Genomic DNA, 16,309 nt, shown 5'->3' with positions numbered 1-16,309 from the left:
GCGAGGTACTCTAAGGTCACAGACACGCACTGGTGCAGCAGGGCTCTGCACAGCAGACTGAGAGAGATATAGTTACTGACAATGAGGAAAAAAATTAAGAGTCATCATAGTTTCCTTGAGGAACGCACACACACACACACAGACACACACACAAAGCTGTGGTGGAAAAAAAAATCTCCCCTGCCCATTCCAGCATTTTCAGCCCCATAAACAGCTTCCTCCCATCACCCAAACACCGGCTAACACAATATGATATAAATCCTCTGAGACAGCAGCCTGGATTCATGGTGTCAGCTTTTCCAGCTCTTAAAAAATGCACACACACACACAAACATACAAGTACATGCAGAGTGGCAGACACAACACACATGCACACAGTCAGCGAGGATAATAACTCCTGGGTGTGCTCTATACCTTGTGGGGGATGGTTAGATGGAGGACAGAAGGAAAACAGAGACGTAGGGGATGGGATCAGATCGATAGAGGTATCCTGGGAACCTTTTCCTTTCTACCATGAATCTATGCGGGGAAGATCGGATGCTGACAGGGCAAAGCCCCCCTCCAGACACCGGATCTAGGCCTCTTCCCCCATATGAGGGGACTTCATCAGTGCAAAGAGTAAATGATTGGCTGTTTGAGCGGACGCAAACATCCGTCATGCAGTAATACTTGTCATGTCAGTAAAAGATATGTGTGTGTATGATAACAGCTATATCGCCTTGTCTGTGCCTCAGGGTGAAAAAAGAAAGGGCTGTGATGTGTGATAAGATACTTGCTGTGTGTTGAAAAGAGTGTAGCATGTATGATGTGTTGACAACATGACAAGATGTGTGTCTTTTTATAGAATAGTCTAAAGGCAGCGATGTAATCTTAATGGGATGTTGAAAATTACACAGTCTGACAGGTACAGATCTTGTACGTCGTCTATAGTATAAAACATGCTGGACTGTGAGCTGAGCCGTGGCTGAATTGGCAAGATTCAATTGTCAAAACATCACTGGCACCTATATATAGTATACAGGCTTATTCATTTAAATATTAGGGTTGTCAATCGATTCAAATATTTAATCGCGATTAATCACATGATTGTCCATAGTTCATCGTGATTAATTGTACTATTAATCACACATTTTCTTTATCTGTTTAAAATGTACCTTAAAGAGAGATTTGTCAAGTATTTAATACTCTTATCAACATGTGAGTGGGCAAATATGCTTGCTTCATGTAAATGTATGTATTTATTACTGGAAATCAGTTACCAACAGAAAACAATGACAAACATTGTCCAGAAACCCTCACAGGTACTGCATTTAGCATAAAAAATATGCTCAAATCATAAGATGGTAAACTGCAGCCCAACAGGCAACAACAGCTGTCAGTGTGTCAGTGTGCTGACTTGACTATGACTTGCCCCAAACTGCATGTGATTATCATAAAGTGGGCATGTCTGTAAAGGGGAGACCCGTGGGTACCCATACAACCCATTTTCATTCACATTTCATATCTATATCATATCTTGAGGTCAGAGGTCAAAAGACCCCTTAGAAAATGGCCACGCCAGTTTTTCCTCGCCAAAATTTAGCGTAAGTTTGAAGCGCTATTTAACCTCCTTCGCGACAAGATAGTATGACATGGTTGGTATCAATGGATTCCTTAGGTCTATTCTCGATCAGTCAGAGAAGAAACACCAGAAACACCTCACAGCAGTCAGTTAGCTTAGCTTAGCATAAAGAGTCACTGCTCCTGGCCAAGTAATAGACCAGCGCACAACTAAAAACGCAATTTTTACACTGGTGGATTTGTTTAACTTCAGATTTTCTGAGGGTTCGCACCTTGAATAAAGGCATCAACCAATCACATTGTGCAGAACGGGATTAGGTTCACCTTATGAAACAACAACACGGAGGCTTTGTAATCTGAACCAGGACGGCAAACTTTTTTTCAATCTTGACAAAGGCTGCATAGACCAGATCCACTCCTTCCGTTCTTTCCTTTCACGATAAAAGCCCTAGACATATACTAGGCTATTAGCAGATGCCCCCAGCGTGTAAAGGCCTTAACTGTAGCTTCATAACTTCATATTTAACCTGTCATTAAGTTCTTAGGTCAGGGTCAATTAAATACTTTGCCAGTTATTGTTGTTATCAGTCTGAACAGATGCTTTTTTATTTTTAGTCGTCTGTTTCCAGGACATGTAGTTGTGAGATAATGCCTATTAGCAAATCATAACTGAGCATTTCAGGGTGGCACTAATCAGATTTGCGGGATCACAAAGCCCACCCTTCGCCACCCCAAAGACACACCTCTACATGAGTCACCGTGTTTTCTTACTGCAGTCCAGTTAAGTGGAAAGCTTTAAATAGAGTTTGCTCAGCTACTGTGTTACAGTAACACTATATTTTCACTCGCTCTCATGCATACCTTCCTATCTGAAAGAACTGGTACGCTTGTAAACCTGAATGGAGCCATGTTTCGCTCCATTAAGGCTTGTTCCGCATGTCATGTGACATGGTGAAACACAGGTTGGCCATTACCACTACAGGGCACTTTAAGTTCAGTGGGTGGACGGAGAGAGATAGGAAGAAAGAAGAGAGGCTCTGTGGTTGTTTGGATGAGAGTATAAATGATGTTGTGTGTGTGTGTGTGTGTGTGTGTGTGTAAGAGAGAGAGAGAGAGAGAGAGAGAGAGTGTTTGCCTGTAAATGTGGGCTGAGTAAGTGAATGAGAATAAGCAGTAAATAATGGTCAGAGTGGAAAAGATACCGTACATCTAAGAAAGAATAGATTTTTTTGTTATTTTTATAGCTACAAATATACAGACATGAAAACATAATATGAAAAGTTAATATATGTATTTATTTCTTTATTATTTATTTATTTATTTTCTGATTCAGAAAAAAAACTGCAGTGATACTTGGAGAAGAAAATTACACTATATTTATAGTCAGTAAATATACTGTATATCAGCATTACCTCACATAATGCACCGCAATTAACATGACTAATGCATCCTGGCATCCTTAATTATATATGTATCATCATTATAATGTATCATTTATTTTACAACTTTTGTATTATAATAATTATAAATAATAATCAATAATGTTACAAATGAAGTTGCCTTTCATTTCTATGTCAGTAAACATTTAGTTTTACAGTATAAAATGTACAAACACAAGACTAAACAGAACATACAGATACTGCTTCAATTTGACCAATAATTTGAAGCTTATTTGAGTTTAACTGAGACAAAGAGACGGAGGGAGAGAGCGAGCAAGAGAGCATCAGAGAGAGCCGATGACTCCTGGGAGTTGCTAAGTGATGGTAACTGGACTCCAACATGTTGCAGTCTGGGAAGTCTCCTGATGAATAGGAGGGTGAGAGAGGACAGCGGAGGAGGGGATGGGAAGGAAGACAGGAGAAAACCTAACTGCGTAATGTACGGGCACGGTGCCAAGGCGTCCATTTCATTCACAAAACCCCCGAGCATGTCCAACCTCAGGCTCAACAATCTGCTCCTACTCAGCCCGGGGGAAAAGGGACAGGAAGCTACTCTCACTCCTCCTTCTCACTTTCATCCTCTTCTGTTCCTCCTTTGTTTTTCTATTTTTGTTTTCTTCATTAGGCTTTTCCTGCCTTTTATTTTATTTTATTCATGCAGCATCACGTTGAATGTGCCAAGACCAACCAGCCAAACCAATGTTGTTTTGGGACTCCCACACTGAGTTTATTAAAAATCTTTTCCAAGTGTGAAATGAGTCATTTGGCAAGGAACATATTGCATTTTTTTTCTTTCATTTTTTTAAATGAAATGAAATAAAATGTTAATTATACCTAAAGACTGACCATCAGCTGTCTGGGCTGTGTAACTGCTGTAATTAACTGAACCAAATTACTGAGGTCTGTGTGCCAATATTGCATCCCACTAAAGTTACAGCAGACTCTCCAAAATGAAAGTGGTTTTAAATTTTTCATAAAAAGCATCCCATCCCACGTGTAGCAGCTCGACTCACCCTGACCCTGGTAATTTGAGTCAGAGGAGCCTGTCTGGTCATCATTTTAACAAAAAAAAACAGCACACACAGAAATATGTGCCTGTAAAAGATGATCTGAAACAACACTTTGGTTGAGATGTGGAAGACCTTTCATTCATAAATACAGCTTTCAACTGCCCCAGTGACATGTAGAAGAACACCAACCTATCTTAAGAAAAACTATTCCTCATTTTTCATGCGTTTTCCTACGATTGTCCAGAAACAGGTGATGCACATGTCAATTTCCACTCCAGTCTTTTCACAATAAACTTCCGTCTTGACAGAAAACAACTTGGTTAGGTTTAGGCAACAAAATTACTTAGTTAGGGTTAGGCAACAAAACTACTTAGGTTTAGGAAAAGTCTGTGGTTTGGGTTAAAATAACTCCAGTACATGACAAATAAATCAACGTTGACTTCTGGTTTCACACGGGATACAAACAACAGTCTCCTGGGTGACAGTCCGGTGTTTTTTGACCCACCCATCCACCCTGGCTGTGGCGTTTGTCGCTCTTTATACTTCGTTATTCTCAGTTACGTGGATTACATACGAATTGATTTTGTGGGATATTTACAAATTATTTTTCGTTGGTATAGCTACGAACAGTATATGAGAACAGCCTGAGGTCACACACAATCACAACACATAAGAGCAAACTCTTTCAAATTGGTCTTTTAAATTACAGGAGCCACAGCCTGGTGATACTCACAAACCATAAGAAGTACAACACACAGCTGAGCTTTAACATAGATTGGTTGTTTGCTGCAGGATGGGATCCTCCAATTCAGAGAGACCTCGCCAGGTTTCCAGCATTTGCTATGACTCATGTCGGTTGTGTGTGTTTATGTACACGTCTGTGGGTGTTGTATGTGGGTGTTTCATAAAACAAATCTAGTCAAATGTATTTCCTAAGATTAACCTTACATGGGCCTGTGTGCATGTGGATACATATGTATGTGTGGATTTTTCACACTAAGCTAAAAATGCTGCAGATCTTCTCGTAGGATAAGAAGTTATGGGTGGGTGGACAACCAACGGGGGTTTTGAAATAAAAAGACGCAAGGATCAACAAGAAAAAAAAAATTTGTATGCAGCGTGATTTGGGGATTCTTAAGCAGCAGCAAGGAGCATGACTTTATAGGAAGAGAGGAAGATCGGGAGGAGGAGGAGGAGGAGAGGAAGAGAAAGTAGGACAGAGATGTGTGGGCCTGGCTCTGGAAGGACGGTGGCTCTAATCAGGACTGAGCAGCTGCTATTACTCCAGCGCTCTCTCAGGGAGGGGAGGCAAAACCCTACTCATGCTTTAACATCAAGGAGGGAAATCTAAATCACACAGGCTCCCTGTTGGAAGCAATGTAAAAGCAATGTTCTCCTGTCTTGCTATATTGAGACATGGTGGGAGCTGTACATTATTTGGTAGAATTGATCTGCAGATGAAAAGGATCAAGGTGGAATTGATGAGAACCCTTTTATTCATTTGGACTCTGTCTATTTCACCCAAATAGCAGTGACTTATCGACTTAAACCCCTCACCGCATAGCCTACTTGTCATGCTTTGGATTTCTCAACATGCCAAAGCTGCATATGAAATACTCTGCATTTAATGAGTTTGAGTATTTTTCTCTTTCAAAAAAACAAAAACACAAGAGCAAAACTGTAAGGAACAGATTAAACAGTGCGGTTATCTGTTCCAAAACAAGCTGCAATCTTTAGCATGTCCAGTTATAGCTTACTGCCTACAGCATGGGTGTATTATAAGAACTGGATACCGGACCTCAAGATGGCGCATATTAATTCCAATGAGAATTGCTCACCAGGTGCATACGCCATAAACATGTTCTAGCTTCAAGGGTATGCAAACCACTGAATATGTGCAGTAGTGTTTCTCCTGCTGGCCCCGTCTGGCAGTTCCCGCTCGGCCCATAGACTTCTGATGACGTCACAGTATAAAACCTCCATAGATCAAAAATTCACAATAGAGAAAGTCATAATCAACCTTGTTTGCAGTTCGAGGTGTCATGTCAACAGTTTTACAGACATCTCTTTACAACGGTGGTCTATGGGGAAAATGCTTTTTGGGCCGCAGGGGGATTTTCCGCTGCAATACCGTGAGTGGCCACTGGAAAAAATTGGAAGCAAGGCACCATATCCAGGTCTTATCATACATCCATGATCTACAGTAGTAACCTAGCGTTACTTCCAAGGCCTGAGAGCACGTCACTAACTGCGTCAATTTGTGGGGTTAAGCAGGTTAAGTTTCCTCTGTCCTGCTTGAATTCTGAGAAGTTTGAACTTCAACAACCAAAGCTAACAAGCAGGCTTGCAAACAGTCAATAAGTTGTCAAACCCAGAGCTGCGACATGATTTACATTTCCCACAAATAATCCTGATAAAAGACATTTTGTCCCAACTATCATCAAAATTGTATTTTTCATTCAAACTTTTTCACATCAGGGATTATACAGCACACAAATTGTTTTTTATGCAAGTCACCAAAGCCCCAGTCCCTGTAGCAGACCCTGTAGCAACAACACCCAGAAACACCTCACACTGAAATATTAAATAGCAAATGGGAAGCGACAGTCTCTCGAAAACTCAGCACTTTGTGGGGAAAAACAAGCTGTCAATATCAGCGCCCAGGAAGCACATGAAACTTGAACGAGACCGACGAACAGTTACAGAGATGGAGAAACAGAAAGAGATAGAGGACACATTGACATCTTTGTCTCCCTCGCTGTGGGCTAAGGTGCTCCTCTCTGACAAGGGAATGTCGATCTATATCTAAAGTGGACAGCTGAACCAAAAGATCTACAGTGTGTTGGTACCGGTGTTCGCCCAGGAGGCCATGCGGGGTGAGAATCCTCCAAAACCCTTCTCTCTTTGCTCCTCTAGCTCACTACACTTCAAACATTTTGGAGTGAAACTGGTTCAACGTGAAGTTTTGAAGCCACTACATTTTAAACATGACTGTATTGTAAAGTGTTCTTCCTGCCAAGAGGACAATACACCGTACATCCACAGGATACGTAGAGAAAATCAACATCCACACACTGTGTTGTTTGATATGCCCAAGTGTGATCCACATGCAACTGTGTCACCATTTGCTATCGCAATAGAGCCATCTGTTATGTCCCAGACAACTGTTTGCATGTGTCAGACGTTGAAGGAATTATATACTCTAATTAATTCACAAGGTTTTTTGTTTTGCGAAAATGATCACAAGAAAATTCAGTGATTAATAAATTATAACACATCTGCATCCGAAAGGCCAGTTTTCGAAATCGGGAGTCAATATGACTGATATCACAAGACTCCTACACTTTCCTCGCAGGTGATGTGCCCACATAGCAAGATGGAGCGTGATTAATATGAGTAGACATAACTAAGAATTTTGAAGCAACAACATTTCAAATATCTAAAACTCTGATGAAGCCAAACAACCAATACTGTCATTTTTCCAACCCGGTCTCAAGGGAAGGCCTATAAATAGACATTCCGAATGTCATGAGGACGCCGTTTGTCGCATGTCATTTGTACAACACGCAACAAAAGTACTGTAACGTCCGCAGCTAGGTAGCTTAGTTAGGTTTAGGAAAAACGCCATGGATGGGCTTCAAATAAGTATGTAAACTAAGTAAAATACGTACGGAAAACTCCCTCCCGCCCGCCATAAGTGGTCTTTCTCTCTTTTTATTCTACCTCACAAGCTCTGATCATAGCATATTTACGCGGATGCTTTACATTGCAGTCAGTACAGACTACATGGCACACAAATGACACGCCAAAACCAAGAAAGGCATTCTTATTGCACACTAAATGCCTTGTGCATTATTGTGGCTTTCATACGCCTTTTCGTGCGAACGGACAGCAGACGCTTGGTCACACGTGCACCGTCGCATTCGTTCAGTCATCAGCTGATTCATTCAGGTTTCACAACTACTGGCTACCAGCTGACTACTGATATCCAACCATTCATGTATGTGCACTGCCTCGCCATTAGGACCACAAATCGTCTTGATATACTGGGTATGCTCCATAATCTTTCACTAAAGCCAGCAGTGACCTCAGCCAGTATCGGCCCATTGCATTATTCCTACATTGTGTTGAATCAAATTCCAACACAGCAAATATGAGGCCAGCTTGTGTTCTAAACTGTTCACAATGCACAGACAGAAGAAGGAACAAAGGGCTAAGATGGGCCCAGTTAATAAACAAGCTAATTCTCGTAACCTTATTTCCTTGTTGGTGTCTCGTTATATGGATTCCCACTGTGCCAGGGTTGCAGCGCATCCCAAAACTAAACATCTGGGGGTGGATAATTAGCTAGTGCGCGTGGGCCTGCTTATCTGTGTTTGCACCCAGGTCACCTCCCCAATTCACATCAGACCACATCAAACGGCTGCATCTCAAGTCTGTGACACACTTCCATCAAAGGCAGCACACAAGAGAGAGAAATGTCTTCAGAAAGGCTCAATATGTTACGGTCGGGTTGCGCTCCTAAAGCAGGCCGGGATATAAACAGCACTATAACACACACACACCGTGGCACACAAAAAGCACACTGCTTTAAATGGAACCAAGTCTGAAAGAAAAGACACACACAAGCTGTATTCAGTAAACATACACAAAAACAGGACTGTGCACTCAGTAATGCGACACATACAGTAAAGTCTAGGCTATAAATATATATGCAGCTTTTTCAAAGGAGAATTCTCCCTATATATCAGCTATATGACAGTACATTCAGCTCGAAGGTTTCGGTACAACTTCTGAGGCTTGTGTTGTCTTGGCTTTCCCTATCTTTACTGTATTCTGCACAGTGTCTGCCTGCGCCTGAGTGCAAGACGAGGCAGAGTTGACTTCAAACGGTCTTGTCCCATCGAACAACACATCACAGCCCTGCCAGCTCTACCTTTGAAGCACCCTGGGTGGAGCATGCTCAGTGGCGCCCGGTCAATAAGTCATTAGTGGAGGCTTTAATGGCGGTTGCTCACCTTGTGAGGCTGTGCACTGACCCAGAGTCTGACCAGGGACCACCGGCGTACCACCCTCACAGATCCAAAGGACAAACAGGAGTGAGAAATAACTTGGAGGATAAGTTGAAGTTTCTATATTGTCTTCTGTGTCTGTGTTTTTAAAGTCGAGATCAATTTATTTTTGGCTAAGCAACATTATTGGTGCCTTCATATTTACCATACACAGACATGAGAAAGGTGTCAAAATTCAAGTGGCGGAGGTCCGGCACTTTCCCCCTGAGAAGCTCAAGCTAATAAAGTATTTTTAAAGATCAACATCGTACCCACAGAAGCATTCATGTGAAAAGCATTGACACATCCTTAACCAGCATGGTTTGGCTATACTTCTGGCTGGACCAGATTCGAATGTTACCAGGCCATTAAATAGGCGTTATCGGTTGCTATAAGCATTACGGCCTACTACGCTGTAAAAGTGAAAGCGAAACTTAAAAGCAACACGTTCTAACTTGTAAAACTGAATGAAACGTTACATTTTGAACACAAACAAAAGGGCTTCTTTAGGTTTATGCAACAAAAACGTCTTTAAGTTTAGGCACCAAAACCACTTAGTTAAGTTCAGGGAAAAACATTGTGTTTTGGCTTAAAATAACTACGTTTCAAAAATGAAAGTGAGACTTAATCCAAGTTTCACACGGGATGCAAACTCTAGCCTCCTGTGTGAAAACCCTGTTTTGTGTCCCATCCGTCAACCCCAACCTCCACCCAATATTGAGTTTCACGCTGTGTGTGTACTACAGCTCCTGACTTCGGCTTCTGCTCCTGTATAATTACTACAGTCGCTAGAGGTCGCTGTTTTATCCTTTTGTACCTTCTTACGGTGATCTATCAAGTAAATAGATGATAAAACCTACTATTGGGTGTAGTAGGCCCCCAAATTACCCACATCCATGGTGCTTATAGCGACCAATAATGCCTATTTTGATGGCACGATAACAGTGTAATCGGCTGATATTATCTAACCTTGCAATACTACATTTGCCCCTGTGAAGTCCTCACTATCTTACAAGTGCAATTCAAGGCCAGAAAATGGAACAAATAAATAAAAGAACTACTACAACCGAGACAGGAATAGCTTTAACCGGGTCAAGTCACGCTGTGTAGACATTGTAAAAAGATGTGATGGCAGGATTTAAAAGCAAAAAAACTCACAGCAAGATCAGTAGGCATTCATGAGGCCTGGAGACTGAGATCAAAACCTCTATGCATAGTGCATGGGCAGAGACGCGTTAGAAAGTCTCTTTCATGACTCCTCTCGTTATGACCCACTCTGAACCCGTCTGACTTTTTTTACCGTCAATTCCTCATTTCTTTGCTTTCCACGCTCAGTCCTTTTACCCAACTTTGTCAAGGCTCTTATTATGAAAGACACCACCAGTGCAATGACAAACTGCTTTGTCGCTCTCCTTTCCTTGATGTTTTCTTAATATGGATAATGCGATGTAGCAGCACGCAAATCTTTTTTCTGTATGAAGGATTGAACATAAATATTACACTTCATTATGTATCAACAAGTAGTAAAGAGTTAAAGTCTTTCACCTTTACTCAAATGTTTTATGGGCCTAATAAATCAGGAACATATGTATAAGCACGCCTTTGTCTTGCACAGCATGTACTTTATTCCTCTTTTGTAAAGCCGTACACTCGTGTCCTGTGTTAAATCCATATAATACAATCATTGTGAGAGTGGAGAAGAATGCATAGTTTTCATAAACTTTCTGTTTATGCAGACAATGAGACTCTCTCCCACAGTTGAGTCACTTTTAATTAGTGCTTCAAACATAAGAGGGTCTGGTAAAAGCACATCACGCCTTTAGTAAATTCATGTTAAATGGAGCAACAATGGCACACATCTGAGGCCTTTTTTTTTCTTACAATAATGGGATGCATTGGCTTATATCCCTCTTTACTTTGGCAGTCAGATAAGATATTACTGTGCTGACAGCCAATGTGTTTGTAGGTGCGCACCCAAGTGTAGTTTAGCCAAGCAGTTAAACACTTCAAATGAACAAATTCATCGAAAATATTCTAATGCCGCAGAAGCATTGAAGTTACTATGGTGAAGATCTGAGGTCAGCAGTATAGCAGAGCCTCTTGTGTTGTTTTTCACTTTTTAAAAAATGGTAACAAGACTCTTTTGTGCCTGTTTTATTTGTGCATGTATGCTGTTTTGTGTATGCTGTTTGTTGTTGCAATAGTTCTTCATATACTGTATGTTGACTATATACATGTCAACTTCGAAACCTCTTTATTGATGAATGTAGGGTAGTAAAGAAACGAGGGAGTGTTAATGATAAACTTAAGAGGTCTGTGGAAATGCAAGAAGACCAAGAGTCTATAGCCACATTAGTGGCTCTGTGAGGCTGTAGGCTACTGTAGCCTACTTGTCGTGCTTGAGCTTAATGTTAATGTCACCATGCTAACATCTGCACAATGGCAATGCTAACAAGCTAATGTTTTGCAGGTATAATGTTCACCAAGTTCACAATTTTTTCACCACTTTTGTAGTGTGTCAGCATGCTAACATTGGCTAATTAACTAAAAACCTATAGCTGAGACTGATGGGAATGTCATTTGTTTTGTGAGTAGCCTATACAGCAGTGGGCTACCTCCGGGTCTGAAAAGTGAAGCCAGTGCAGAAGTGCCTTAAACTTGCATTCTCTCTAACAGCCAGCAGGGGGCGACTCCTCTGGTTGCAAAAAGAAGTCTGATTGTATAGAAGTCTTTGAGAAAACATTGTAAACATGAGTTTTATGGTCTCAATCGCTAGTTTCAAGTCTTCTTCCATACAACATGATGTTCATTTAGTAAATTATGATCCCATTCTTGTGATTGACGGGTCGCTACCACGGCGTTGTCGGTCTGGGAGTTTTCTGTGTTCTCGTCTTACAACTTTAACCCTTTCACAGTGTGTTTTCAGTTCATGAAAGTTAATTATAGCCTTTTTGGTCGCCTAAAAGCATCTTATACAGCGTTCGGTTGTGCTTAACTCCACCCTCTGGTGTCACTTCTGGTTGCAAAATACCAATATGGCAACGGCCAAAATGCTGAACTTTAGGCTTCAAAACGGCAGTCCACAAACCAATGTGTGACGTCACGTTGACTATCTCCATACATTATGCTATATAGTCATACTTATTATTGGATAAATACAAATTTTGACCTTATGGTGGTGCGTAATGGAAAGTCAGAGGATCACTAAAGTTTTTACAATTCATCCTGGGTGAATTGTAAAAACCAAATGTTATGGCAATCTATCCAAAAGTTGTCCGGACATTTACTCAAAACCACAAATGTAACCTAAAAAAAAATGTATATCAGAACTACATGTGAATCTTTAGTTTTTCCTCCTAGTATCAGCACCAAACTGCCTATTTTATTTCATATATAGGCAGTAAGCAATAGGCAATGGAATTTCATAATAATGTGGTTAAACTGGGTTAGCCGGATTTACTCTCAAATAACGCACATACTAGTACCAGAGCTTCTGTCTAAAGTCCACCAACATCCCTCTAACCCCAGATCCCCCTGCCCCTTGTCAATTTCCTCTTTCTCCACCAGGCTGCGTGTGAGTTAGTGACTGGGAGAGAAACTGTAATTTCCAGGGAGAAGCGGAGAACTGGCTCAGTAGCGGCACAGCCTCGGGCCTTACACACAGCTCCTTTACCCAATCCTCAGAGGAGCTGCCTGTAACCAGAACGATACCTGACAGGCGAAAAGAAAAAGAGAGGCCATGCAATGGTGGGTGGAGCCCAGTCGCAAGATATTCACATGAGCTCTGGTTGCAGTGTACTCTAGGAAATAAAAACTAAAATAAGACTGAGCTGCTGGGACGTGTTATATAGGTCATTAATACAGCTCGTCATCCTCTGTGCATTGATCCAGAGGAGGCACATCATTAAGAGGCCATCTTCTCCACTTAAAATGTCAAGAATTACACCAAGCCCAGCTTGCATTATAACTCTGTTATCTTTCGTACTTTTTCTCAATTCAGTGGAGCTGAAGGTGGGAACTTTAAGTTTCAAGAATCAACATATATACTTAAAGAATAACTTAGGTATTTTCCTATGTTTTTGTGTCTAATTGACTAATAGGGACAACAATTTCTGAAATTGGTCCAATACTGAGCGAGAGTGCTGTGGACAGCAGCCGCTCATGGTCTGCAATGTGTTCATATCAGGGAAAGTTGGCACCATCATTTACTTCCACTAAAAGTGCTTGTTTTTACTATAACAGGCTCTGATTGATATTATAAGTGTCTGACAACATTATGGAAAGAGTGTCGCTCAAGGAGAAGTCTCGTTCTGTAATCTGGAGAGGTGACGTGTTGCCGAAAGACAACGGTGGAATAGTGGAATACATCCATGATGGAAACGTGAGTGCCAACCGGGCAGAGTTTGTTGTGTTGGAGTACAGAAAGCGTAGCTTAGATGATTTCGACAATGTGGGTCTTTGAATTTGATGGCCGGCCGTATTTACTTGAGCCAGAGTATATGGATCTTCGGATACAAGACTTCCCCTTGAGCAGGACTTGGACACAATAACAAACAGGCCGAATAAAGCAAAAGGTAAAGAAAAAGGTTTCATTTCTCTGTAGGGTTCTTTCCATAATGTTGTCAGACACTTTTAATAACAATCTGAGCCTGTCAGTGGCAAAAACAAGCACTTTTAGTCAACATAACATCATATTAATGCTGCTCACTTGCCCTTGCAGCTCGTTTTGCAGCGTTATCCCAAAATACTGGACCAATTTAAAAAAATGTTGTCCCCATTAGGCACTTAAACACAAAAACATGGGAGAATAGGGTTCAGGGTTGATACTGAACTGAAACTAAAAATCCTGAATTTACACTTTTAGGATTTAATAACTCGAGTAAGTCTTTCCTACAGCTATATACACCGATCAGCCGTAACATTAGGACAGCATGGGCACCCTGACCGGTCTGTGGCTACGCAGCCCCATACGCAACAAACTGCGGTGCACTGTGTGTTCTGACACCTTTCTATCAGAACCAGCATTAACTTTTTCAGCAGTCTGAGCTCCAGTAGCTCTTCTTTTGGATCGGACAACAGGGGCCAGCCTTCACTCCCGGCGTGCATCAATGAGCCTTGAGTTCCGGTTCACCGGTTTTCCTTCCTTGGACCACTTTTGGTAGGTCCTGACCACTGCAGAACGGGAACATCCCACAAGAGCTGCAGTTTTGGAGATGCTCTGACCCAGTCGTCTAGCCATCACAATTTGGCCCTTGTCAAAATCGCTCACATCCTTACGCTTGCCCATTTTTTCTGCTTCCAACAGAAAGTTCAAAGTTCAAAATGTTCACTTGCTGTCTAATATATCCCACCCACTGCCAGGTGCCATTGTAACGAGATAATCAATGTTATTCACTTCACCTGTCAGTGGTCTTAATGTTATGGCTGATCAGTGTATATAACTCATCTGTTATCGTTGTCAGAATAAAATAGAGGTGTTTTAATGAGAACTATTGGATTGTTTCCCCTGAACTGTAACACTAAAACAGGGTGTTAATCTAGTTAGTGCTACCAGTTTCAATCCCTAGTATATCTTTCTGGATCATGTTGCAGTTCTCCCTTAAACCAGTGCTTCTCAACCTGTTTGCTTTCCCTTAAAAAGACAGCAATGCCAATTCATGACCCCTCGTCACAGGTTGTACGTGTTTATGAGCAGTTCTTGTTTCATTTGAATAGTGTCCAGAAGCCTGAAGGGGTATAAAGAAACAAAACTAAGGAGTTTTGACTAACTAGTGTGTAAGGAATGAGGAAGAGTCCATAAAAACGACATGATGTTATTGACCAGAGCTGCTCTGCCCCCTCAAGCAGAGGGCAGAGCAGCTCTGTGGGAGGCTCTTGCCTCTCATCACCCTGAAGAATAAGCAGACTAAGACAAAACATCTTGTTCGCCCACCCAGACTCTCCAATAAGTTGAGTGGACCCCTGCTAGGTAGCACGTTGGAATGACACCATCTGCATTGGGCTCGAAACGCCCCCGCACTTGGACCTCAGCAGGGGGGGTTTGTACTCACAGAGCGGATGCTATGGTAACTAGATGTGACTGTGTGAGTTTTCTGAACACCCGTATCCATTGATACCTGCAGATGAAATGGAAGCGAATAGTGTGGGTTAGAGATGCTGGTCTGCAAACAGCAGATATAGAAAACAAACACTGCATTACAGTTATGATTCTTAGGGATTCCCGGTCCTCCCGCCCACCCGCCTTTCTCTCTTATTCAAGATTCCATCCACAAACGTGAGAGCGACTGCTCATATCGCTGTTTGCTCAACGGTTCACACTGCTTGCACACTTTGTGCAAAGCTTGCAAGGAGACAAGAGTCTGAGAGTGGAGAGAAAAACAGAGAGACGGTGACAAAAGGGGAGGGGGGGGGCAGAGAGGTGCAGGCGATGGTAGACGGTGGGATGAGTCAACACTGTAGAGTCAGATCACAACACTAAGACAAACACCATCTGGAGGCCAGAGAGCGTCGCCGTCATCCCGCCGTTCCTCTGAACCTGAGATCTACCAGAGAACCTTGTAATCAACACAATGCAGCTGGAAGCCGGCGTCCAGCTGAGAGTTGGAGCTTAGCACCCAAAACGCTGCGACAGTCAGGGTCGTCTTTCACTTAATCACGCTTCGCTGCCGCATTTGAATAGCGGGTAACATCTGGTTTGGGGGGTGGAGGGGGGGGTGAACATCTGCATAGGGGAGGGTTTAGAGGGTGTAAGGGGTTCGTTTTTGGTGCAGACTCTTTAGAAAAAAAAAAATAAGCAGTGGAAAGCGACAGGCTCAGTTAGGAAGTCCTCAGTCTCCTTCTTTCTTGCAACCTGGCGACTAAAAGCTCTCAGGGGAGCAGTCACTCTCAGCCCACTCGTTGCCATGGCGATTAAATGTCAATCAAGAGATGGCGGGGCTCTCCACATTAGATTTTTACACCCACATGCGCCGGCACTCAGTCTCACACTTCCCTTACTCAAGCTGAAAAGGACTACGGCAAATAAACATAAACATATGTAGGTGGAGTTCACCGAGTGTCATGGAAATCATCCGAGCCAGATGTCGAAAGGATTTGATTTTTTATTTTGTTATAATAATTAATATGAATAAATGAAATAATATATTCAGTGCGCTTGAAAATGATGTATGCACCTCGTTTCTACTTCTTTCACATATACAGTATATACAGTATATATTTATATATTTTCCTGTCTCCTATGTCTGTTTTT

General features: G+C 41.9%; 2 protein-coding genes across 3 annotated transcripts in view; one reads left to right on the top strand and one right to left on the bottom strand.

The window, feature by feature from the left end:
* mtmr9 (myotubularin related protein 9) overlaps positions 1–16,309 on the top strand; it is a 95,446-nt gene that overhangs the window by 28,241 nt on the left and 50,896 nt on the right. Inside the window, exon 3 of one of the 2 annotated variants that reach the window (XM_037751658.1) lies at positions 12,628–12,807. The exons of the other annotated variant lie outside the window; for it this stretch is intronic. The gene's annotated coding sequence lies outside the window, so the exon portion shown is untranslated. The remainder of the gene's footprint in view (positions 1–12,627; positions 12,808–16,309) is intronic. 2 annotated transcript variants of the gene reach the window in all.
* The window catches only part of xkr6b (XK, Kell blood group complex subunit-related family, member 6b), a 64,386-nt gene that overhangs the window by 22,751 nt on the left and 25,326 nt on the right, over positions 1–16,309 (bottom strand). The window lies entirely within an intron of this gene.

This window comes from Sebastes umbrosus, chromosome 18 (genome assembly GCF_015220745.1).
Source record: "Sebastes umbrosus isolate fSebUmb1 chromosome 18, fSebUmb1.pri, whole genome shotgun sequence".
In the NCBI taxonomy this organism is placed as follows: Eukaryota; Metazoa; Chordata; class Actinopteri; order Perciformes; family Sebastidae; genus Sebastes; species Sebastes umbrosus.
This window is presented reverse-complemented; position numbering and strand designations above follow the sequence as displayed.